This window comes from Callionymus lyra, chromosome 17, assembly GCF_982586985.1.
Source record: "Callionymus lyra chromosome 17, fCalLyr1.hap1.1, whole genome shotgun sequence".
Taxonomy (NCBI): Eukaryota; Metazoa; Chordata; class Actinopteri; order Syngnathiformes; family Callionymidae; genus Callionymus; species Callionymus lyra.
The window spans coordinates 16576817-16601972 of record NC_141834.1 but is presented as its reverse complement, the minus strand read 5'-3'; positions in this window follow the sequence as shown (position 1 = coordinate 16601972).

The following is a 25156-nucleotide window of genomic DNA, read 5'->3' as shown; positions in this document are numbered from 1 at the left end:
GGAGGGGAGGGGGGGAGAAGATTTATTATTTCTATGAACTTTTCCTCACGTCATGCCTTATCCAGTAACAACAACACAGGTATTTAACCTGTTCATTGTCAAGGGCGGCCTGCGCAACCTCCATTTTTCTCCAAGGACATTTGTGTATTTTCTCTCTCCGGCTAATTGACCCAAACTATCTCGATGCTTTTCAAGTTGCATCAATAAGCCCTGAAGTGAACATTCTACCGCACACGGGAACTGAGTGATGGCGAGGGTTCACGGGAAGGTTACGAGCTCGGGAGAAAAAAAAAAAAAAAAAACTTGAGCCTACAAGGCCCCTCCTCTGAAAACCCCTATTGCCGAGGCTAAAGAAAGCAGCTCTGTCACATTAATCTTGGGGTTGGGGGGGAAAACTTGCAAAGCAATTTGTTGAAGGTCAGCAGAATATGTGATAAAAGTGTAGTCTTGTTAAGCATCCATCACCGGCTGATTCGGATTTTGAGCAAAGATGTAGTGACAAAAATACACAATGGGTTCAAGGTAATAGGTTTAGGCAGGGATATTGGTTTGGATAATACAGTTAATAGGGCCGCGGATCTGGGGGCTCTTTTAGGCAGATATGAGAAGCATCACCGGCTGTCATATCCTCCGATGAGAGTATGCATTAGAGCAAACTCTATTTAGTAAAAGACAATTCAATTAGGGACTATTCAGAGACCCTGGATTATTTCCCCACGGGCGTCCGCCCGAGTCGAGGCAATATTCAGATTTCATTGTGTTCTCCGAGTGGAGAAATGTCAACGTCTGGGCTCCCGTCGCGGTCGTGGGACCCGTGTGGACGTTTATATTTCGCCGGTCAAACAAATGAAGACAGAATTTTTTCAATAGAGCCGTAATGTACAGTAGCCATTTTTTACAGATGAAGTAACGGCATTTATCTTATGACACTTATGCGTATGTAGTGGGGGTTGAACTGCGCCGTATATATCGTCACGGAAACGGTTGTATGTGGGGGGAAAGGGCAAATATATCTTATGATGCTTTACATTATATTCTCGACTATTCAATGTTGACGTTATTATAAATTGGTTTGTTAAAATTGAAAGGTAATTGGAGATATTACAAGCATTAGCTCAAGCTGGATGAATTCAAAACGTATGACTTGGTTCTCAATGAGATACTTTTATCTAAACTGTTTAAAAAATAATGTATCCAAGACATCATTCGTCTGTTACCAAACCAATTTTTAGTCGTAGACATTTTCGAAAAACAGTCTCATGGGATTCGTAATTTGTGTCTTTTTGACAACAGGCAGAAATGCATGTCCATATGACGGTCGCCACCAGGGCTCAATTTTCTTCGTCCGAAACTTTAAAAAAACACATTCAAATAACTCAATACTTCTCATTTGTAATATCCTTTTATAAGGACGCTCCAACAAGAGCAATTCTTTGGGAAAAACAAGGGTATATTTTAAGCTTGTTGTAGTCTTGCATGTGCTTCCGATGTCCACTGTCTACACTTGGCTGTGGAGCGTGTTAGCCTTTAGCTTCCGCCACAAACGAGCTTAAAAATGTACATTATTTCTCCCTGTAACTCCATGGATTACTCTGGAAAGAATCTCTACCCTTAGTCGACATGAGAGCGAGTAGAAAATGAGTGAAATTTGAATTTTTGGGTGAACTTGCAAATTCAGGAAAACTGCTAAACTATAATATAATTAATAGAGGAACGAAAAAAGTGTTTTATCTCCATAAAAAGGTTGATTTGTATATATTAATCCTGATTTTTTAGGAAACAAATTTTGCCGTTTGGTCAATCCTTACAGATGCCTCATTTAACACGGTTAACAAAATGTTGCGTAGTTTTGTTTGATCACAAACTGTGTATATAAATAGCATAAATATAGTTTTTTTCCAAAGGACAACAGAGATGGATCGGAAACAAAGATGGCGGAAATTGTAGTCTTGGGAAAAAAAATGGTTCCGTAACAAGAACACCATTAAAAAAAAACCAAATGCCAGTTTCGTTTTCAACCGAGAACCTCTTCTGTTTCATCTTCAATTTTAGATTTCACTTATTCCTTTGACAAATGTGTTCAAACTCCCCTCATGACTTTCCCAGTAGATTTGATGGCCACTCCTGTCCGAGCGAATTACACTTCTAGAAATGAATATGGACCATTTGTGTCGTGTCAGAGAAAATAAAAAAGGGTTTGTAATACATAGGTAGCAGATGCTGCGATCCGCCGATATATATATATATATATATATCAACTCCCGCGACTCCCGACATAACTCACTCGGGTCATCAGCAGCATATGTTGAACTCTCCGTGTAAGTCTGAAGTTTGGGGAGTGTATACTTAAACATTCTAATGTGTCAGTGCATTAAGGCAGATGTCTGCATCGAAGCACACATGTTACACACATCATCGGTCTGGAGACTACACCTGTCTCGACATGAAACCCGAGCTCGCCCGAGAGTCCCGCATCCGAGGGTCCGTCGCCAAGCAAAAACCCAGGAGCGCCGTCATAAATTCATCCTCCTCAGGATAGAACGCAAGAACCCGAGATGCCGGCGAATCAATTCACAGTTTTTAGGCTCATAAAGAGCCTTTTTTTTTTTTTTTTACTAGATCGTCTCGATCCAATCAGGCGCATTTTTCCTATGTAAACAGAGACAGGCGTTTCAAGTCAACACTTCCTGAAGATGAAATTGCAACTGGTGGGGGTCCCATCCACACGACGGGGGTCGCCCCACATCCACTAATTTAATAGGGTCACAGCGACTTGAGGTTGGGAGCCGTTTCCGCCGTCGTCGCTCTTCTCCTTCTCTAGATCCGTGCGAGAACTTTTTGGGAAAAAAAAAAAAGTTCCTGTTGATATAATGAAGCGCTTGAAGAGATCATCCCTGAGCGATGAAGGAAGAGGCAATTTTTAACCGCCAGAGAGATGCCTCTGTAGATAAATTCATTGCGTCTCCAGCTGTGCTACTACCAGGAACAGCTCCGGGATTTTTCTATTTCGCCGAGACACCGCCGTGATAAAGTGCTCTGAGGCCCGGGACACGGATTTCCCGGTGCAATGGAAGATTCTAACTGTACATTAAATATCTCCTCCGCAGACGTATTGAATGACGAAAGACATGACATGATAGCGGCAGGCGACCGAGATTTATTCTGAAATCCAACCGTATCACGTAACGGCTCGGAGAACAGTAAACTTAGTTCCTGACTCCGACTGACATTCACGTTTAATCCACCAATGAATCACAACCTTCCTGCTGCTCCTTCTCGTAAACATTGCAAATAAAAATGTGTCCGCTGTGGTTTAGCAGCGGCTCAAATGATCCTCGTGTCGTCAGGATATTCCGGTTTTGGACCCGAAAAACTGAAAGATATTTAAATGATTAAAAACAAAACACATATCGTATATTTTTTATTTATAACTAGATAATATACATTTAACATATTGTATATAAAGGTTGAAAAAAGCACAATAGTAGTAAAACAGATTATTTTCATTTGGAACTCTATTACATACTAAAATATATTGATTTTCCCATTTTTATTTAATAAAATGTCGTTTAAAAAGCTCAATTCCATTGAAACATGTGACTCTTTTTTTTAACTAAATAAGGAACTATGTGGAAATCACAACTTGAAATTCCTTCTGGCTTCGACACTAAAACCTTTGTCACAAATTAAACTTTGTTTTACCATATTAAAGAAAAAAATGATTTGTGTTTGTCTGATTTGAGGCTATGCCTCCACATCCGGTCATAGGTTTTGTCAAACATCCGTAAGCCCCATGTTAGTTTTATGAGGATCGCAAACAAAGAGGTGTGGGTTTACTCCGGGCACTCCGGTTTCCTCCCACAGTCCAAAAACATTGAGAACTTTAGGGAAAGTTGTCCATAGGTAGGAGTGTGTGTGTGAATGGTTGTCTGTCTTTGTGTGTCCTGCGACAGACTGGTGTCCTGTCCAGGGTGTCCTCTGCCTCTCGCCCTGGGAAACTGGGATGGGCTCCAGTCTCCCTGTGACCCCGACCCACAAGGGATAAAGCGGTAAAACATGAATAAATAAAACAAGTTGCTATGATTAGCATGCTAAGCTAAGAAGCTACAGAATTATATCGATTGTTAGATTAGATTCAGCAACACAAATATTAATCTAAAAATCTAGATTTTATTACATCTGCCAAGGAGAAGATGTTGTTGTCAGTTGTTTTTAAATCAGGAATTTTGAATTTAATTTCTCATTTTTAAAGTTGTTGCTCTTAGATACAGTTCCAACGGTGTATCCCATTGAGCTCATTGTTGATAGCATACTGCTATTATTGATTTTAAAATACAAGTTTACAATCTTTAATATTAAAATCAATGTAAATGATGTGTTAAAAAAGTTTTTACCACGTCCTAAAACCGAGTCACGACTTGCTGGACAGGTCACTGGTAACACACGGGAAACATACACCAAAACGACCATAAACTCAGGGTCGCCCACGAGTCCATAATGCCGACGCCACCTTGTGGATCAAGAGTTTTAATAAACTTAAACATGACATGTTCCTTAAAGCAGCTCGGAATTTATTTGGGTGCAGACGAGTGGGAAGTCGCCCTGGTTCATAGTTGAGAAATGAATAACCTTGTACAACAATGAGATGTTCATTTATGTTCCCTAAAAAAAAGGAGGTTCTCTGACCTTAAATTATATTTTAAAAAAAGAGCGGTTATCATTAGCGCTACACCTTGACTACGCTGCTGCTTTTCATGGTTTGAACGACAGACATGACCTTGGTGACGAAGAACAAAAAGTCCACATTAGCGCTCGTGGAACAAAAGAGTCCTCTAGAAGAACAATGCTTAGGCCGGTATATTTTCGCCGGAGCTCGTCTCTGCGGGGTTAGCTTTCTGCATCCCACCCATTTTGGCGTCTCGCTGCCCTTCTCGCTGACCGTTCGTCAAGGAGGGGCAAAATAAAAAAAATAAAAAACTTTGACGGCGTCCTCTCTTTTTTTGCACATGCCACAGATATCTTTGCAAAAGTTTGACGGAACCTTTTGTGAGCGGGAGGTAGACACAAAGTGGAAGTGAGAAAAAGAAGAGACAAAAGAGGGGTGGATGGAGGGGGTGGAAAGGGGACACAACAGCGACCATATGTTCAATGTGACCCTCATTATTCTCAATTAGGGCAGCCATCCATGGAATGGTCTTGCTGATAACAGCCCTCGCAACACCTTCGATGAAACCCCTCCAAGTCTGGAAAAAAAGAAAAACATTCCGAGGATGCAAATGATACCAACTTATGGAGCCGGTGAGCGTCTCTTCTTAAATATGTGCGTCCCGTGGCGAGGTGGGCCGGCTTCTGGACGGCTTTCAGAGAGGGGGGGCGGGGGCAGCGACTCGCGGACCCGGGGGTCCCCGGGACGTCTGGTTTGATGGAGGAATAATGGGGTCACATTGAGCACGGGATGTAAAGGCTAACCTTATAGCTAACCCTTGATGACATTATGAATCTGGCGTCGCCTTCTTTTTCCTGACTAACCAGAACAATATTGTGATGGAAAGGAGGATGGAGAGAGAGAGAGAGAGAGAGAGAGAGAGATGGATGGAATCTCCCTCTTCCACATCCTTCATCGCTGTTGTTCTTACAGGGGTGATTATTAGCTCATTGAATGAAGGTGACCCCGGGTGACGAAGTGCACTTCTCTTGCTTCTCGGCTTAAACCATAAACATGGGGTTTTGTTCTTGAGTAACATGTGTTAGCGATACATTTTCACGTGATATAAATAACATGGATGTTTTTTTTCCATGTTTAAACATTTCTGGTAAATGGACGCCGGCCGTTTTATGACCATTCCTGGGCTCGGGGTCCCGAGCTCTTACTGTAAACCAAACAAGCCATGACATCACAGACTTTTTTCATTTAGGAATCGCCGAAGTCCAGGTGATTAAGTTCCGTCTAAATAGAGTCGAGTCGTACGAGGCCGCGAGCCTCCAGCCATCCATTCTCTGCGGCAGTTCCTCAAACAAACTCCTACATTAGATGTTTGATCTCCTTGTTCGACCAGAGGATGCAGAAGCTCTTTGCTGTGTCTCAAATAATGCAGTTGCAATTTCAGTACACTGTAAAACAGTGTACTTACTTGTGCAGTGCTCAAATTTGGACAGGGAAGTACTGTCCCAAATCAAACTCTGCTGCTACACACTAACAGGAAATGACCCGACAGCTTCTTCTTCTACTACTATTTAACGCCGATTGCAACCAATCTACACTCAATTTTCTGGCCGTTTGAGTGCACCAATTGAGTGTGCACTACATTTTTGCACACTGCTCAGTGTGAAGACATTTTGAACTAGAGGCAATGACTTTTACAAGTTCGGTGTGTCTGGAGTATTTAAGAAAAACTACGAAAGTTTGATTCAATGTTGTGAATAAATGTATTTGGCACTTACAAATGTCAAGAGTAACAAAGCACCGATTATACCAAGGAATTATATGAATCCTAAACTTTTTTATTTTGTTGTTTTTCACTCCAAGGACATGAAAACTTTCGCCCAATGTCGAAGTAATTTCACCGGGAAACACTCATTTAAAACTAATTTAAAGGTCATTTTTCTGAACCGGTTTTCATTAATATCTTTGTCCATTAAACATTGTTTTTGTTTTTGTTTAAAGAATACCCTTTTAGATAGGAAACTAGTTTAAATACCCAGTACTTTACTGGATACAAAGAAAATGATTGAAAAAGAAAATCTCCCAAAACAAGAAAGGTATAAAAGAGGTTCATATACCATTTAAAACTCTGGAATATACAAACTTAATAGGTTAGCAGGTAACGTCATGAAACTCTTTAGACATGGACACAGAGACTGATGGGAAATTCAGAAATATAAAAATAGAGATTTTTTGTTGGATTAAAAATTACTAAAATAAACTGAAAATGTTTTTTTTCTATTTAGTTTTTTCGCCAACAGACGCATTACCTCCTTGGCAGAGGTTATAAATGTCACTTGATGTCTAGGACAGTTAAAAAAAATGATTTTTTCCTAAACTTAACCGTTTGTTTCGTTAAGTGCAAAATTAGCTTTGAATTGTAAAAATTGCTCATGTTAATCCAACCCTTGTGTTATCTCTGGGTCAAGGTGATCATGACCCAAATGTGTTTTTGGTATCCCTTGTGTTGTCTCTTGGCAAACCATTTCTCGAATCCAGGGAGGTCGTTCACCTTGACCCAGAGACAACACAAGGGATACCTCAAACATATGTCTTATGGGTCACCTTGACCCAGAGACAAAACAAGGGATACCTCAAACACATTTCTTATGGGTCACCTTGACCCAGAGACAAAACAAGGGATACCTCAAACATATTTCTTATGTGTCACCGGGTCACCTTGACCGAGAGACAAAACCAAGGGATACCTCAAACACATTTCTCATGGGTCACCTTGACCCAGAGACAAAACAAGCGATACCTCAAACACATTTCTCATGGGTCACCTTGACCCAGAGACAACACAAGGGATACCTTAAACATATTTCTAATGGGTCACCTTGACCCAGAGACAACACAAGGGATACCTCAAACACATTTCTCATGGGTCACCTTGACCCAGAGACAACACAAGTGATACCTCAAACATATTTCTAATGGGTCACCTTGACCCAGAGACAACACGAGGGATACCTCAAACATATTTTTTATGGGTCACCTTGACTCAGAGACAAAACAAGGGACACTTAAACACACTCTTATGGTTCACATTGACCCAGAGACAACACAAGGGATACCTCAAACATATTTTTTATGGGTCACCTTGACTCAGAGACAAAACAAGGGACACTTAAACACACTCTTATGGTTCACATTGACCCAGAGACAACACGAGGGATACCTTAAACATATTTCTTATGGGTCACCTTGACCCAGAGACAAAACAAGGGACACTTAAACACACTCTTATGGTTCACATTGACCCAGAGACAACACGAGGGATACCTTAAACATATTTCTTATGGGTCACCTTGACCCAGAGACAAAACAAGGGACACTTAAACACACTCTTATGGTTCACATTGACCCAGAGACAACACGAAGGATACCATAAACATATTTCTTATGGGTCACCTTGACCCCTAGAAAACATGGGTTAAGAATAAATATCCTCAAAAAAGTTACTTTTGAACTTCAAAATATTAGCTGCAAAATATACTTGTGTCTCCACCTGAAGAACAAACCACTCACTTCCACCTTCGCTCTCTCCATCAAACCGGCCTCAAAGTTGTACATTTTAATTGTCGGTCAAATCTTGAAAGTGTTCCTCAAGAAGCCGAAAGATCTGGTTCATGTTTTCTCTCGCGCTTCCAATCCCTGCGCTCTCGTGTACAGCGTCCAGAGAACGAGCCTTGATACAAGTTTGAAATTGATGACAGCGCCGGTGCAAGTTCATGACTTTGACCTCCAGGGTATTTGATCCCTTGACACGGAGTTTATTTTTCCAAAGCTACAGCTTGATATTCCCGAGCACTTAATTTAAGAGCGCAGTTAAATCACAGGAGCCATAATATGTCAGGGGGGGGGGCGCGATCCCACGACTGGGGGTAAAAGAAAGAGAGTGAAAACGGGGGTGTGTGTGTGGTGGGGTGGGGTGGGGGGGGCGAGGGAGGAGGGAAAACAGTAAGTAATGAAAAAGCTATGATTGCTTTTCTGTCCCTCCAAATGACAGTTAGCACCTCAATGACCTGCTCGGGGCAGGGCCATCTAGAAATGACACGCTAAGGCACAACGTCATCTAACAGGGTAGTTACAAAAATCAATAGAAAACCCATTTCAAAGAGGCTTCGGCGAGAGCGAGGGAGAGACAGAGGGTCCGACTCTTATGTTCATTTATTAAGTAGGCCTGAAGGGGCCCGAAAAACAAACTTTTTTCAGGTGCCATTAAAAGCAGAGAGGTTCTCCAAAAAAGGGGTGGAAGAGACCACCTCTACGGAGAGAGACAAGGTCCTTTCCACTGCCGGGCGCCCGCCGACGGTGACCCTGAAGTCGCTCGCCCTCGGACCCCCCCCTCCTCCTCATCGTCGTCACGCTCTTAACTAAACTAAGGTATCGGCCACTAAAAAGAAGAATGAGTCTTTTGTCCGCTGGGGGATCGATACGCACTCCGGCCCGACATTCACTGCGAACACATGTAAACCAGAACCGGGGGTCCGAGCGCACGACTATCTTGTCTTGTTGGGACAAACATCACCATATATTACCCTCTTTGATTTGTTGTCAATAGCCAATCACGGCGGGAGAAAAAAAAAAAAGGTGCGATCTAGCGGAGCACAAAGACACTGGCGGGTGTAAAACAGACAAATGGGTAAAAGGGACATCAATCCAAAAAAGGGGGGGGTGCATGTCAAGTGGACCCCCCTGCGATAAAATAGGGCGAGGTGTCAACGGCGGGTGGGATTTATAGACGGTTACATGTGAGAGTGCTGTGGCGGCGGCGGAGGAGAGGTCAATAGCCCGATCCGAATGGTGTTCCTGTCACGCCAGTTCATTAAATTACGCCGGTTTTTTTTCGCACGCCGGTAATGATTCAAGATACAAGGACGTTTGTTCGGTGATTACTTTGTTTTTTGAAACAACAGACAATAAGACGTCTTCCCATCGGAACCCCCGAGGAATCCGGTCGGATCGATCCAAGGCTTTTGTGTCAATGTGTTAGAGAAAGTGGTGGGAAAAGTCTTGAGTCCTTGTTTTTGAAATGGATTCATTAACAGTTACACAACATTATATAGACAACATTTTAAAAGCAGATCATGCAGTAACTAAACCATAAATCTTAGTCATTTTCATACTATTTTTATAATTATTTTCTGATCATTTTGAAATAAAGGGGAAAAGGTGCGTTACATATAAAGTACTGTAAAAATACAATAAACTAATAAATAAAATAATCTATTTCTTTTTAAGATGAATATTAGGAGGAATAAATAGTTTTATTGACCAAGATTTAAAAAAACAAAAAAATGGTTGTTTTTTTAAGAAACATGTTAGTTTTCTTTATGTACAATGTGACTTTTCTAAAACACAAAAATACATTTTTAAATTTTAATATGTTAATATAATCCAGGCATAAAGAGCTTTCTCATAAATCTAATAAAATATTAGTATATTAAAATATTTGTCTATCTCAAACAAGGTAATATTCTTTAGTTGGTTATATACCTTTAGTTAGTTATACCCACATTGGAAAAATTAAAAAAAAAAAAAGAATAAAACATACAAAGACATATTAAGACACAATGTATACATATTAAAAATAATAATTAAACATAATAATATCAAAACAATAATCAAGAATATAAATAAAAATGATATAAAAAAATAAAATAAAGTATATTGTGTACAATAATACACAATATAATGATAAATTTATCAATAACAATAAAAAAAATCATAAAAAATTATAGAAAAATAAATATTTTTTAAAGAATCTAGGGGAAAAAATAACTTTTAGAGGAGGCGAAAATCTTGGGAACAAAATCTCCTCTCATCGACGGGATTTTGAGTTGCAGTAAAATCATGAGTACAGTAGTTTTCTGATAGGTGAGCAGCAGGTCTACAGACTGAACTTTGATATTCTCAGTGGCACCGTCAGCTTCTACATCATTTCCTGTGAAAAAACCCCACAACTCTTGGCCTGGTCAGTGTTTTAATCTTAACATGTATTGCTTGGATAAATTACTTACAATATGACAGGCAGTGACAGACCTCAGTCAATCTTCTAGAGCCGCAACAAACACACGGACTCGCCGACTATATTTGCACACAGGAAATAAAATTCAACATTCCTCAAAGCCGTCGGTGTCACGAGAGATCACCGGCAACTCAAAGCAATCTAGTCGCCGAGCGGCGGAAATAAATTTGTGGCTTTGACACACCGTTGAAGAAGAATAACAATCAGCAGATTTAATGCATTTCTGATGTATATTTAAGGCTGTGACACTAGGCCACAGATGTACATGTGTTGAGTTTCTATTTTGCAAAAGATATGGTCGCTGATAACCTATTATGGGACATCGTCAGGTTCTTCGCCGCGTCGTCCACCTCAGATAGGAAAAAATTCCATCACTTGCTCCATCCGGGAGATGTTGTATCGGAACAAATTATGGGCTGGAATTGAAAAGTCACAAGCTTATTCCGTCTTGATCAAAGCACTGCCAAGAGGCTAAGTGCAGAAGTAGACATACCTTCCAAAATGTCTTTTATTGGATTATCGTCATTGACAGTTCTCTCTGTATCTGACACAAAAAAACAGGTACTTTTTGCCGAATGAAATGAACATTTTCGGAGGCAACTTCCAAATATTCGGGAGTGTTTTATTAAGATTTGAATGGCACCAAGACCCCAAGAAGAATCTCAGAAGAACCCCTTCTGTCACCCGTGATCTCATACGTCGGTTCAAAAACAGTTTGACTTTGATTTGTTCGCAAATAAGTTTGTTTCTGACGTAATTCCAGTTTACTTTCCTACCTTCTTATTCTAACGCTATCAATTCACTTTTTAAACACATTTAAAGGAGGTTAAAAAAAACTGAAACAAGAAAGTTTATTTAGAAACATCAACTGACATGAAAAACCTCAGTAAAGTAAAGTCATTGTTAGATATTTTTAATTTAAATTATTAGAAAATCCTCTCGAAATATATAAAAAAACAAAATTGTGGCTAAAATAAAAGCATGCATTACATTTCCAGACGACTTTTACATTCAACAGTATTCAACCGTCATATATATGGTTTAATATTGTCATTTGTTTTAATAGTTCGCCATTTATTTTTCATTATTTATAGATTTCTTTTTCACATATGACTCCATTACATCACTTCACTGTATGTATGTTGTTTGACTATGTATGTGTATGTGCGTTTACTTTATAAATATATACATTTACAAACAAATGTGTTATTGTATTTACTGTATAGAGTATATCAATACAAATATTTTTAATTACATTACATTTTATCTTTTATGCCATGAACCTGAAAAGTGACGGTAAATTTTCCATGTTTATGGTGTTTTTTTCTTAGTTTTTTTTACTTATTTTTGAATGTTTGTCCTTCTAATGTTTGAAAAATAATAAAAATTTGTGTAAAAACAAAAATTCAGTTTCCAGCTCTAGCGGTCCATTAAAAACCCTGGAAGTATATTCTGATACGTCCAACCGTGTATGTGCGTGTGTGTTTTTATAAATATATATACTGTATATTTATAAACAAATATGTGTTCTTGGATTAACTGTATAGAGTATATCAATACAAATATTTTTAATTACATTACATTTGATCTTTTATGACATGAACGTGAAAAGAGAGGTTACATTTTCCATGTTTATGGTGTTTTTTTCTTTGTTATTTTTACTTATTTTTGAATGCTTGTCCGTCTATATGTTTAAAAAATAATAAAAATGTGTAAGAACAAAAATTCAGTTTCCAGCTCTAGCGGTCCAGTAAAAAGTCGGTGTATTTTCTGATATGTTCAACCGTACGTCTCGCTCGTCACTGACGTCCATCTAAAAACAAGACAACGAATCTCATTACGTTGTTTGAAACCACATCGACTTCGATGGACAAATCGAGAAAGAAGTCTCATCTCGGGTTCATGGAGAAACATATTGAACCGTCGTTCTGTACGGCAGCCCGGAGGCCCTTTGAGCGGCGCTCCGTCCTCGCACACGGGGGTCCACCGGGACCCATGGATCTCAACCATATCATATCAAATCACAGACCACTGCCCTCATTAAACACCGACACGTCTTCAACAGCGTCCGAAAGCTGCTCTACATAATTACAAAACTTTCCTTTTTTTTATGTTCTTAATCCTGATTCATCGGAACCGATGTCAAAGAGAAGATCAGTGGTGGGACATTAAAGGAGTGAAGATTATGGTTGAATACAGTGACCTCTTGACCTGGCTGGATCCCTCGAAGGGGGTCGGGGGGACGATCCGATTCCTCCAGTCCTAGCAGGGACCTCATTACCGACTAAGAAGACGCATCAATATTTAACAACGCCATGATTGAAATTTCAAATTCATATCCTCGACAAAACCGGAGCCGCGAGGGGAAGCAAAAGAAATCAGGAGTCATTTTTTAATAAAAGCTATTTAAACTGTGATTTAGCGAGGTGGGGGGGGGGGGACCCCAGGTCTATCAAGATTCAAGTAGATACCAAAAATCACCATATTGGATCTGACCATACGTCTCCTCTTCGCTGATTCCTGCAACTTTTTTTATGTATGCATTTTTCAAAACCTGGTGACCTCTCCCTGTTCATTTGACAGACTTTGAGACAGGGAACAAGAGATAGCTTTACTATTTCATGAGGGTGTGAGGTTTCTCAGCGCCGCCAGAGTTTTTTCCGTGTCCGACAGTTCACCCACTCGTCGGGAGGCTCCGGAGTCATGTGCTCGGGGTGACAAGTGGGCGCATTAAATTAAAAACTTAAGATGCTAATGTGAAGATTAATTCCAGTAGAAGGAGATAGGATTGTCTTATTTTAACCTACTCTGTTAATCTTTAGGCATAACACATGAACATTTTATTTAAACAAAAACAAAATACTCACAAATTCCTAATCATCAAAATTGTATTTCATCAATATTCAATGTTTCCTTACGTCCCCTGTTTAAAAAATATATTTTACTGCCAAGAGTTTCCTAAAATAGACGCATTGGTAAAGTATTTTGTAATCCTCACCCCCATTGTCCGTCATCTTGTTTCTTAATTTGAAGTCATTTTAAGATGGTTTTCTTCGCAAACGCCATAGCTGTCCGATGGGTACGATATGCTACGCTAGCGACCAATTGACGATGGGCGTAGAGGCATTAGGTTTTCCGAGAAAATCCATCTTTTCTTTAACGTGCATGAAAGGGTTAACGTAGCCAAGAAGATTCACTTGCTTCCATCTACAATGTTAGCGTACAACCATTGCTATCCCAGCATCAGACAGGATTCGAAATCTACTCACTAAATATGGAAAAAAGTCAACTATTGTCAGGAAACACAAGCTAAGCTAATAGCGCAAAAGAAGCAACATGCTAGTTAGCGTTTATCTAGATCTCAAACAATACTTTTACTACCAGGTCTTTGTTCCAGTTAGTTGAGTTTTTGGTTCTTTAACTTGAATCAAAAGGCAAAATTCCGAATCAATGCTCTGGTCAGTCCCTTGCTTGTGCTGCGCTGAGCTGAATTAATGCATCCATTGTGCTAGGTGTTAAGCTACACCTTCGCTTGAGGTTACGATATGAACTTTGAGATCTCTTATATTTTTTCATCCAAGAGAATCTCCACCTGACAGTTGAGGGTCACTGTAAGTGGTTGGACTTTGGATTGAATTAATAAGAAGTTAACGACTTACCTATAGTTTACCTTAAACCATTTTTTTTCAGAGGTCGTACCGCGTTGTTCACGTATGTGTGTTTATTTTTCCGACATGCATCAAGGGCGGGATGGTTGGGGCGGGGCCCCGTCCGAGGAACCTCATCCTTCCTGCGGCTTTCGGTGCGACGTTTGGTTCACCAGAGGTCAGGACGATCATTCACCCCTCAAGGCCTGAGGGCACCCATCTCCTCTCGCCTTTATGAGCGCATAAAGAAAGCCAAGTGCTCAGGCGTGCCTGATTAGCTTCCCTAATACGCCATTTGTGACTAATTTCGGAGGCGCGAAGTCACAGGTGATGGTCCCGGGCTGTAAATCTAACTCAGCCAACCTTTGACAGGGCTTGGGTATGTGTGTGTGTGTGTGTGTGTTTGTCGTCCACCACCCCCCCCCCCCCCCCCACGATGCATGAGCAGGTCCCGTGGTGAATATTCAGGGGCCATTTAGGTGAAAGGCAGGACATAAAAGTAATGGATGGCGGATGAAGCCATCTGAAGCTGACGAGTCAACTTGTGCTTATGAAGAGAAAATGCCAGAGTGTGTGTGTGTGTGTGTGGTTTTAACTTTTTGGCCTGGAGCACTGATACAGTTTTACAGCTGAAATTTGTGGTTGTTACATTTGTACCTTTTATGTGCGATACTTATTGACTAGTTCACACGATGCAAATCGGGAAGTGGTTAATGAGTTCCTGCCGACGTTATCGGTGTGGAACAAACCGGCTTTTCTACCTCGACACTTCTGGGAACTCTGGGTGAGTTTGTGGCTTCTTTAAAACAACATTTCAAATTCAATCAAATCCCCCCCCAAAAAACCCTCAAAATCAGATTAATTTTCACATTTTCCGACGTTACCGTTGGTCTCGAGTCAGGATCAGAGATTTTATCATGGTCAAAATGTTGGTGTTTGAGATCAGTTATTTGGAAAACCAAGAGCCCTGAAATATCTTGACGCTACTGCTACTAGAGATTAAACTTGATAGAAATGTCACCAGACTTTGAAACTAAAAGTTAATTTGATTGATTGATACTCAAAGTAGACAAACAAGACGACCAATAATACCTTTCACTTGTTAGGGACAAACATTGCAAAATGGAGGGATTTACAGGAGGCATGTGTCAGTGAAGAAATTCCTTTAGGCAGAACAACACACATTTGCCTTCGACTACTGGTGGAAATGGGTACTGCACCGGTCAGATACTTGAACCTTAAGCAAGACACCTTTAATTATGACTGTATTGGAGAAAAGAATAACAGGTTAAAGTGAATCCACAATAAGTGAATCACAGCGAAAAGGATAAACCGGGCAGAAACCTAGACCGGAACCAGACTGTGTGATCATCAACCAGGAGATCATTTGTATCAATACGCACACTTATGCAGTACCAGATATTTAAGATACTTTTCAACCTTATAATTTTAGAGAGTTTAGTTTAGTTAGTCATTTTCTTTGACTTTTTTGACTTTGAAGTTTTTCCTTTTTTCTTTTTTCTGTTTTTAAATTTTACATCAATACAAGTCTGGAATTGATTAGCAGGAACTTACTTAAGATACATATTTTGTTCATTACAAAGCATTTATATATACTTATCTTAGATAGAACTTTTTGTTTCACCTGAGAACCATTTATTTTTAAAGCGTTTTTATTTATTTCTTTTTCTTTTTTAATTCAGCCAAGTTAATGCTAAGAGGCAACTCTGGAAACTCCTCTCTCAATTTTGTTTTGTGTCGTTATTTGATCCTCGTTTGTCTTTCCATCTTTTATGTGAATGATCGGAAAATAAAACACTTTTGTACCATGAGATATGCAAGACTAACTCGGAAAAATACAAACAAATATTGTTAACATCAATAATACTGTATAATTGCTATTTAGCACATTTGTTTATTTATATTTCAAATAATGATACATTTCCATCTTGTTATAGTTCGCATCTTGTGTCAATTATGTAAATTATTTCCACATTTTTCATAGTTTTAATTTAAAATCATATACATTTAGAAACATTAAAACATATTTTTAATAATATAAAACATATTCAAATAGTTAATAATGTTTTACTCAAACCCAACTTCAACACTGATATAAATAAGAAATGTTCTTTCATGTTAATACAATTTTATTGTCATACATTTATATTATATAAATCAATATAAATATATTAAAAAAGAAGGTCTAAGAGTGAGTCTGTAGTTTATGATCCACTCAATCTTTATCAACAGTTGATACCCTTTCAAGTAAATATCTTCCCCTCAAAGTCAAATGAATACGAAGCGAAAACATTGTCGCCCAATAACCCGAGACATTGAAGTGTTGTTGTTTGTTTCATGGTGTGTGTCCGTTTAACTTTCTAACCAGAGATGCACGAGTGCGTTCGTGCTCCGCTGACCTCTGGACCGACGGTTTCCTCCGAGCTGACGGAGTCGACTCCTCGGTGTTTAACACTCAGGGCTCGTTCCCAGACGCTCGGGCTCAAATAACTCTTGATACAAACACCCACACTCACACACACACACACACACACACTGGTGGTCGCCTCACTCCGTCCTGCACCCCCTCGAACACCGGCGAGGTTGAGAAGGTGTGGGCGGCCGAGCTACACTCGCCTAAAAGCCGGCGCGAGCGAAAGGTTAACAGTCGTGCAGATGTGAGGTCAGGAAAGAATGGCATTATTTTCTAGACGCACGACAAGTGCAGCCTTGAGACGTTTTTATTCACCACAGTCGACATAATGTGGCACCGGAGACGCTACGCCCGAGAGATGTGCGGCAACAGTACCGTGGACATTTGCATCGGTGAGGAGATGAATAACTGAATATTAAGAGCTCAATGCACGGAGGCAATTATAGCAGTGGACAGTGTTTTTAGACTTGTTTTTAAATGTAAGGAAGACAAAAACAAGAACCTTTTTTTTTCTCCCATCAATATTAAATACATTTCTTTTATTGAACCAAATGTATTATATTTTCAAATCTCCCCCCGTTGATTGACAGGTGTTTGGTTTTTAATAATATACATGTAAAACACATTTTAAAACCTGATTTGTTACCGATTTGTTGCTTGATAATATTCGAAATTTAATTTTGCAAAGAAAATCTTAAGCATTAAGTCTCCAATAATTAACAAGTATTTGGATTTTAACCATATACATGGAAACATATTTTATTTTATAAAACATAGAGCAGAAAAAAATATCATAATGTGTGATGACAAATACCATTTTGTCCTCTTATTCATTCATTTATTATCGAAATTTTGATCTTAGTTTCATGATGGGACAAAAACACTTGTCGTCATGGATACCAAATTCACTATAATTCACTTCGCCTTAAGTTTGACACTTTATGACTTATTCACCAAGTTACATTTTTCAAATGTTTTGTTTCTGTATAATTTTTATTAAGATATTTAAAGTCAATAACAATATACATTCTTGTTAACCTTTTTTTTTTCCTCATTTTAATTGTTGTTGCTTCACTATTTATTTGTATTTTAACTGAACTAAAATGTCAATAATCAGAATAATTTTATTGCCATCATTTAAAACACATCACAGAATTATTTTTTGACAGTATGAATCATTTAAAAAGTTGCTCTTAAATTAAAGTGCATAAAACAGAATAAGAATTAAATTAAATTAAAATGTATTTATTACTGTAGTAAATTAAATGTTCTACCCATAAAATTACCTTAAATGTCCATCAACTAGATTCGAAAATATTTTTGTCATAACTATAATTATAAAATAACTCTTTAGTTTAATCATCTTTTATAATTTATATTAAAATGTGTTTTTATTGATCTAATTGGGGGAATAAATGTACAAGATCTAGTTGTTCAGTACAACATTTCTTTTGTAAAAAATAGTCCTCGTTTCTTATTTTGGCTTAATAAGAAAAAAAAAATGTTCTTGATTTTGCTCCGAAATCTGTGGATTAAAAGAAGCAAAAAAAAAGTTCACAACATCAAAATGAAGCCAACAGTGAGTTAAAGAATCATCCAAACAATCAGATGCAAGTGTCTGGTAAATGAGTGAGAAACACAGTCGACCCTGCAGCCAAAATTACTCAACCTGGTGTCACCTTTTTTTAAAAAATCATAAACAGCGAAGAAACATCTAAAACCTGCCGAAAAGCAACGTCTCCCCGTCCGAGTCACTGGATAAATGCGAGCGCACGGAGCACAAACCATCCAGGCAAATAATAAGAACTTTGCTAATTATTACAGAGCGACTTCCAAAGTGACTTCGAGGATCCATAAAAAGGTCAAAGTGTGTACTTCAGGGTGTATCACTCCAACTCCTCCTCTGGTGTCCAACACTTTGCTGCCACCTGCAGCTCTGGCCATGAACAAAAAAAAAAGAAAAACAACTGAAAATTCAAATAAGACAAAAAAAAAAAAAGCTAGAAAAAGTGACGATGGGTCAATTACCGTAATCTATGTGACTCGCAACAAAGCGTACCTGACTGGTGAAGTTCCCCCTCCACCGGGAACATCCCAGACGACGGGCTTATTGTCTCCACGAAGCCCCATTTATTGTCGGGAGAGGACAGCGAGATGTATGACCCCGCCGCAATTAAAATATTAGATATCAAAGTGGCGATGCCAGAAATGTGATAGCGAGCATGAGTAATGACGGCGCACATGTCACGCGGAGGAGGGAAAAATGAAGGGTGGAGGGTGACCTCGCATGAAAAGCCTCTGTATAACAATGTGTCTAACAATGTGTGCGTATATAAGGGCTTTTTATTTGTTTATTCTTTTTTTTTTTTGCGCTTTTCGCACACATCCTGGTTTCCGGGGGGGGCTGAACTTTGGACTGACGTTTGTACAAATGGTCTCCGGGCGAGAAGCCTCGCTGTAATTAAAGCACTCACCCCGAGAAAGAAAGGTGTGATCCTCTGTCATATCTTGACAAGGCTCCGGGCTCTCGGCGCACCAATATGCTTACATAGGCGGTGCGCAGGTGGGAGAAAACCATCCAAGTCTGATTGCAAGACGTGCCTCTTTACACCGAAGAAAGAAGATGTAAATTCATTTTTAAATGATATCATGCATATCACGATACCGGGTAAACTGATACTATATATTGTGAGGAACAATCATACATTTTCTTTTTAGCCCTTGTGTTATCTCAGGGTCAGGGTGACCCAAAGGCCTGAAATCAAATGTGTTTGGGCTATCCCTTGTGTTGTCTCCGGGTCAAGGTGACCCAAAAGGCCCGAAAACAAATGTTTTGGTGGTATCCCTTGTGTTGTCTCCGGGTCAGGGTGACCCAAAAGGCTCGAAAACAAATGTTTTGGTGGTATCCCTTGTGTTGTCTCCGGGTCAGGGTGACCCAGAGGCCTGAAATCAAATGTGTTTGGGCTATCCCTTGTGTTGTCTCCGGGTCAGGGTGACCCAGAGGCCTGAAATAAAATGTGTTTGGGCTATCCCTTGTGTTGTCTCCGGGTCAAGGTGACCCAAAAGGCACGAAAACAAATGTTTTGGTGGTATCCCTTGTGTTGTCTCCGGGTCAAGGTGACCCAAAAGGCCCGAAAACAAATGTTTTGGTGGTATCCCTTGTGTTGAATCTGGGTCAGGCTGTACATTTGTTTTCGGGCCTTTGGGTCACCTTGACCCTGAGATAACACAATAGAATAGAATTTAATTGTGGTGACAATTTGTCATAGCATTGTCAACACACAACGAAGAAGACGGCGACGACTACTATGAAGGATCTTGATTGCAGGATTTTTCAGGAAATTTCAAATATAAATACAATTAAATAAGAGTTAATGGTAATCTTGAAATGCCACTGTGAATATTTGCATAATATTCTTTTTTTCTTTTTAATCGCTACAGTGGTGTTAATTATTGATATTTCTTCTAACACTCCTAGTATATAGATATATATACACATTTAATTTCTTCAAGGAACATTTTGGCAAATTCATTTTCATCTGCATTCGTTTTTTGCAGTTTTTCAGATAAATTGTTCAATTTTTTTAACCTCAGCTGCCTTTAGTGGATGTTTTGGATTTAGTTCTTGACTCACAATTAAAATCAATGTTAAGACAACTACATTTAAAAGATATGTCAGTCCACAAAATATAACCAGGAAAAGATCTTTGAGTTTTGGCATCACAGGTTTAACCTAGTACTTTACTAATACCAATTCTAATATGACATTTAAGTCCATACAATATATTCTAACTGAAAAAGACAATGCACAACATTTATAATTTCTGTAAAGTCAAAAGTCAAAAATGTTCCACTACCAATATAAAAAAGTGTCTGGTCTCTTTACAATATCACAGTAAAGTCATGAACGTCTATGAACCTGAAATAACTAGAATTGTTTTCACAATAAATAACACTATAATTGACTTTTGTGTAATACTTAAATACAATTAAAACATGGGAAATAACTGTATTCTGAAAATTGATCTTTTTTATGGAGATAAAAATAGAATATATGATGTTTATATACTGATAACTCATAATATAAAGAAAAAATATATTAAATAAAGTTCATTCACATTAAGAATCCAGTTCTTGACGATAAAGATCTCTTTTGCCGTTTCTCTTGAGATTAAGGCTCAAATGTTACAAGTTCTATCGTTCAAATCTCACATGAGTGATCAGAACATGATTCATCCGAAGCACCATCATTAAAGTAAACTGGAATAACATGAAAAATGTCAATGAAACACCCGAAAAAAAAATCCACCCGATTTTGAATCGACATTGTTTGACTCGACTTCGTTCCCTCGCAGACACCTGAGCCAGACGAGATGAATAATCTGTCACAATCACTCGGACGAGACTACGTCAGGTTAAAGCGAGAGTTTCTTCTCCCCGGTACTTGAGAGTGATCCGACCCGACGTCTTCGTCGGGTTTTCCCGGGACGTCTGCTCTTCCGTCTTTCCCCCGCCGTCCTCCCACGGCGTTGAATATTGGATGCACGGAGGTGCCGCGGAGACGCATTCGTCATTTGCGTTGACGGCCCTCGATGAAGGTCTGTCTCTTCTGTACAAACCAAAGCAGACTGGAGGTCCACGGGTGGTACGTGGACCGTCTGGAGTTCCCTTTTCCCCACTTGCTCTCGGGATAATTGTGATAATATGTTGAATTATAGAGAAGCGAGAGCACATCTGAGATAAATCTTGACAGCATGTGGGTGGTCCGGTAAAAAAAAAAAAAAAAGTTGGAATAGATCTTGCCCTCTAGACAACGTCCAGCTACACAAAGTTGTGTGCAAGAAGAAATTCGCTTCGACTTCCTTATATGGTATCGTGTAAAGATAGGAAAACTGGACCTGATTTCAAATATATAACTCAGAGCGCAGCCGTCTGCCAAGCAGCTTATTACGCCAATATTATTGTCATCGTTTATTCAATAGAAATCTTTTTGTTTTGTTATTTCTACATTTCAAATATCATTCAGAGCAATGAGCTCCATGACAGAGTAGGTAGAAGTACTAGAAGAAAATGACAAATCCTTCAAAAGATCCTGAGATCCAGATGTTAATTTGTAGCCCAACTGATATTCAGCCATCAATATCATCAATATTTTATGCACAACAAGGATAGAAAAATACATTTTTCTAGCAAAAAGACCACATGTTTTCCATCTAAAAACTAACAAGTCACTATCGCTCAATGACCATAACATGTTTTGGTGAATCTACATCTTTATCCAACATCTAGTTACATAAAATTGTGTGCAACAAGTAATTCACTTAGACTTCCTCCCATGGTATTGAGCGAACACTGGAAAACATGAATCTTGCTCTTAAATAAATAAGATGAACAGAAATGCATCAGAGCGCAGACCTCTGCCAAGCAGCTTATTTACCCAATATTATTGTCATCATTATATTTATAGATATTCATTTGGATTTGTCTTTTTTTGTTTGCATTTAAAATATTGTTCATAAGAACCACCTCCATGATACAGAAGGTAACAGCAATTGAAGAAAAGAATTGCAGACCTCTGCCAAGCAGCTTATTTACCCAATATTATATATTTATCAATTAGTTTTTCATAGACACAATTTGGATTTGTTTTTTTGCATTTTAAATATTGTTCATAGAAATCAGCTCCATGAGACAGAAGGTAACAACAGTGGAATAAAAGAATCGCAGACCTCTGCCAAGCAGCTTATTTACCCAATATTGTTAACATCATATTGTTTTTTTATTAATATAATTTTGATATATATATTTTTTCTTTTAAATATAGTTCATAGGAATCAGCTTCACAAGACAACAGGGGGAAGTACTAGGGAAAAAAATGACATATCCTTCAAAAGATTTCGAGATCCAGATGTTAATTTTTTTTTGTCCCATTATCAATATTTAACGTTATAGTTTACTTTTAGGAATAAGACCACAGGTTTTTTTCACTTGAGGAACCATTAAATTAATCTGTATCTTTCATTTGTATTCAGTATTATTTTATTTTGAAAGAATTCAAAAAGATGCTACCTTCCTTATTCCCATTTTCCTACAAAATGAATTGGTCTTTTTAAATAAATACTCGTCCTATTTCAGGGGTCTTTTTTTCCCCGGATCACCCGGAATCTTTTCTTAGAGGCGGCTGGTTTTTCCTTGGTGTTCCCAGGAACGAACAAAATGGTCCGACTCAATCAGGAGAAGGACACACAGTGGCTCGATAAACAAACTTCAGCAGTAAAAAGAAAACACAGAAAACACCTCCTGGTACTCCTTCCTTCCCTCGGCGTCCATCTATCTCTCCGTGTCTGACATGATGGGGGGGGGGGGGGTGTGTGGGGGGTCAAGCTAGCAAATAATGGACAAACTTGGCTGTAATCTGGGGGACTCTCGGAGAGGTCCGGGAGATTTATCAATCAACCGGCCACATTAAACGGATTTCCTAATGAAGTGAAGTCTTTACAGGGATTAATCCTCCTGCCACCTGCGAGGAGCCACCTGCTCGACTGCCATAATTGGCATGGATGGCACCGGCGAACCATCAGCGAGAAAGAAGGCGCGTGGAGCGAGTGAGGGAAAAAGAGACAGACAGTGTGGAAACAAGTCGGAGAGAGGACAAAGAAGGTAGACATCGGGGTGTCACGCTCATGCAAATTTTGACACTCGATGTGTTGCAACAGCACAAGGAGGAAAATAAATAAAATATTTCAGGGGGGGGGGGGGGGGGGAGACAGTGCCAGGTCTCTCATGACACAGCGATGAGCATCCAACCCTTAGTTTGTGCCAGTCTCGCAGTATTCCGAGGACCTTGACAGCAGCTCCTCGCTACATCTTCCAGCTGTGTCAAATCTGCCTATGTGCTAATGAACGTGTCAGCAGCGCCATCGTGTCATTGCCGTGTGTGTTTCAATTCACCTTTCCGAGCACTGAAGCTCCAGCCTCCGGGTCGGATTCTACGGCAAATATTTCCCGCGGAAATTAATGCGCGGTGGCAACGACTGTAATTTTCCAAGGATCCAGACTCAGCCGTTCGTGGTGGTGGTGGTTTCTCGACTGCCAAAGCAATCTCTTAGATTGCGCTGCTGATGGCATTAATTAGGGCTGATTGATGCCCGTGTTGGGGGAACGTGGACCCGATATTTATCCGGAACCCGTACGGGCATTGATCAACTGTTGAGTCTGGTTAGCCGCGTGGCGTCTGGCGGGTACAAAAAAAAATAGCGCTCAGGTACGACAGGTATCATCGTAAAAAAAAAAAAAAATGGGGTCGACACCATCGGGGAGTGTTAGGACCCAAGTTTCTTTGATGGCCGAGGGCGTCTGTGATTTTGTTTGTTTGTTTTGGGTTTTTTGGGGGGACTGATCATCAACCCTCCAGAGGTATAACTCCTGGGAAGATGATTTTTTTTTGTGTGGTTTGCCAAAGGACTGGGACGTTTGGCACAGCCAGGATGTCCCTCATTTGTTATGGAGCCATACGCCCACCTTGCCAATAAAGGTGCCCGGCCAAGGACAAACAGTGTGTGTGTGTGTGTGTGTGTGTGTGTGTGTGTGTGTGTGTGTGTAGTGTCTGAGCACTAAAACTTAATACCCTTACTGTGGGGAGGCGTTTCAAATATGAGTTTATCTTTATTTTTCCAACTCTTCTCAGACTACAATATGTAAAATAAATATTTATAATTTAGGGATTTTATTATAGTCCAAAGATATCACTAAGGATACTCATGATACACTTAAGGAAACAACAATATCTTACTGACTAACAGTAGGCAATATTGTGTTGAGGTTTTTGGGTTTTCAGGTGGAACTTTCCTCAAAGGTTCTATTTTTGATCCTTGAGAACGAAGAGGTTCTTCAACCATAAACTTTAACAAACCCTCGAAAAAACTATGCCAAAAAATTCTAAGTTTGGGGGAAAAATTGGTTAGTTTCGTGGTACCTCCACTAATATTGACTCATCTATATTTATATACACAATTTATTTTATAAATCAAATTTGAGATCTTTTAAGCATTTTAAAAAAAATTGATAGAGATAATTTTGGGAAGATCAGCTCTTTCTGCACAATAAAAAGTGGCCAAACCTTTGAAACATCCGTGGATCCAGATTGTAATTAGAAACTACTACGTTTTATTAGATTAAATATCTTGATATTTGTCCTAACATTTTCTTTTTGTTAAAATGTCGACTCCTGTTCTTTATTAAAACAAATCAACAATCTTACATGTTGGTTTTTTTGTTACAAATTGCATTTATTTTGCGCATTTAAGTGTTTAATGTTTCCAAAAAAAGTTCAATGCAAG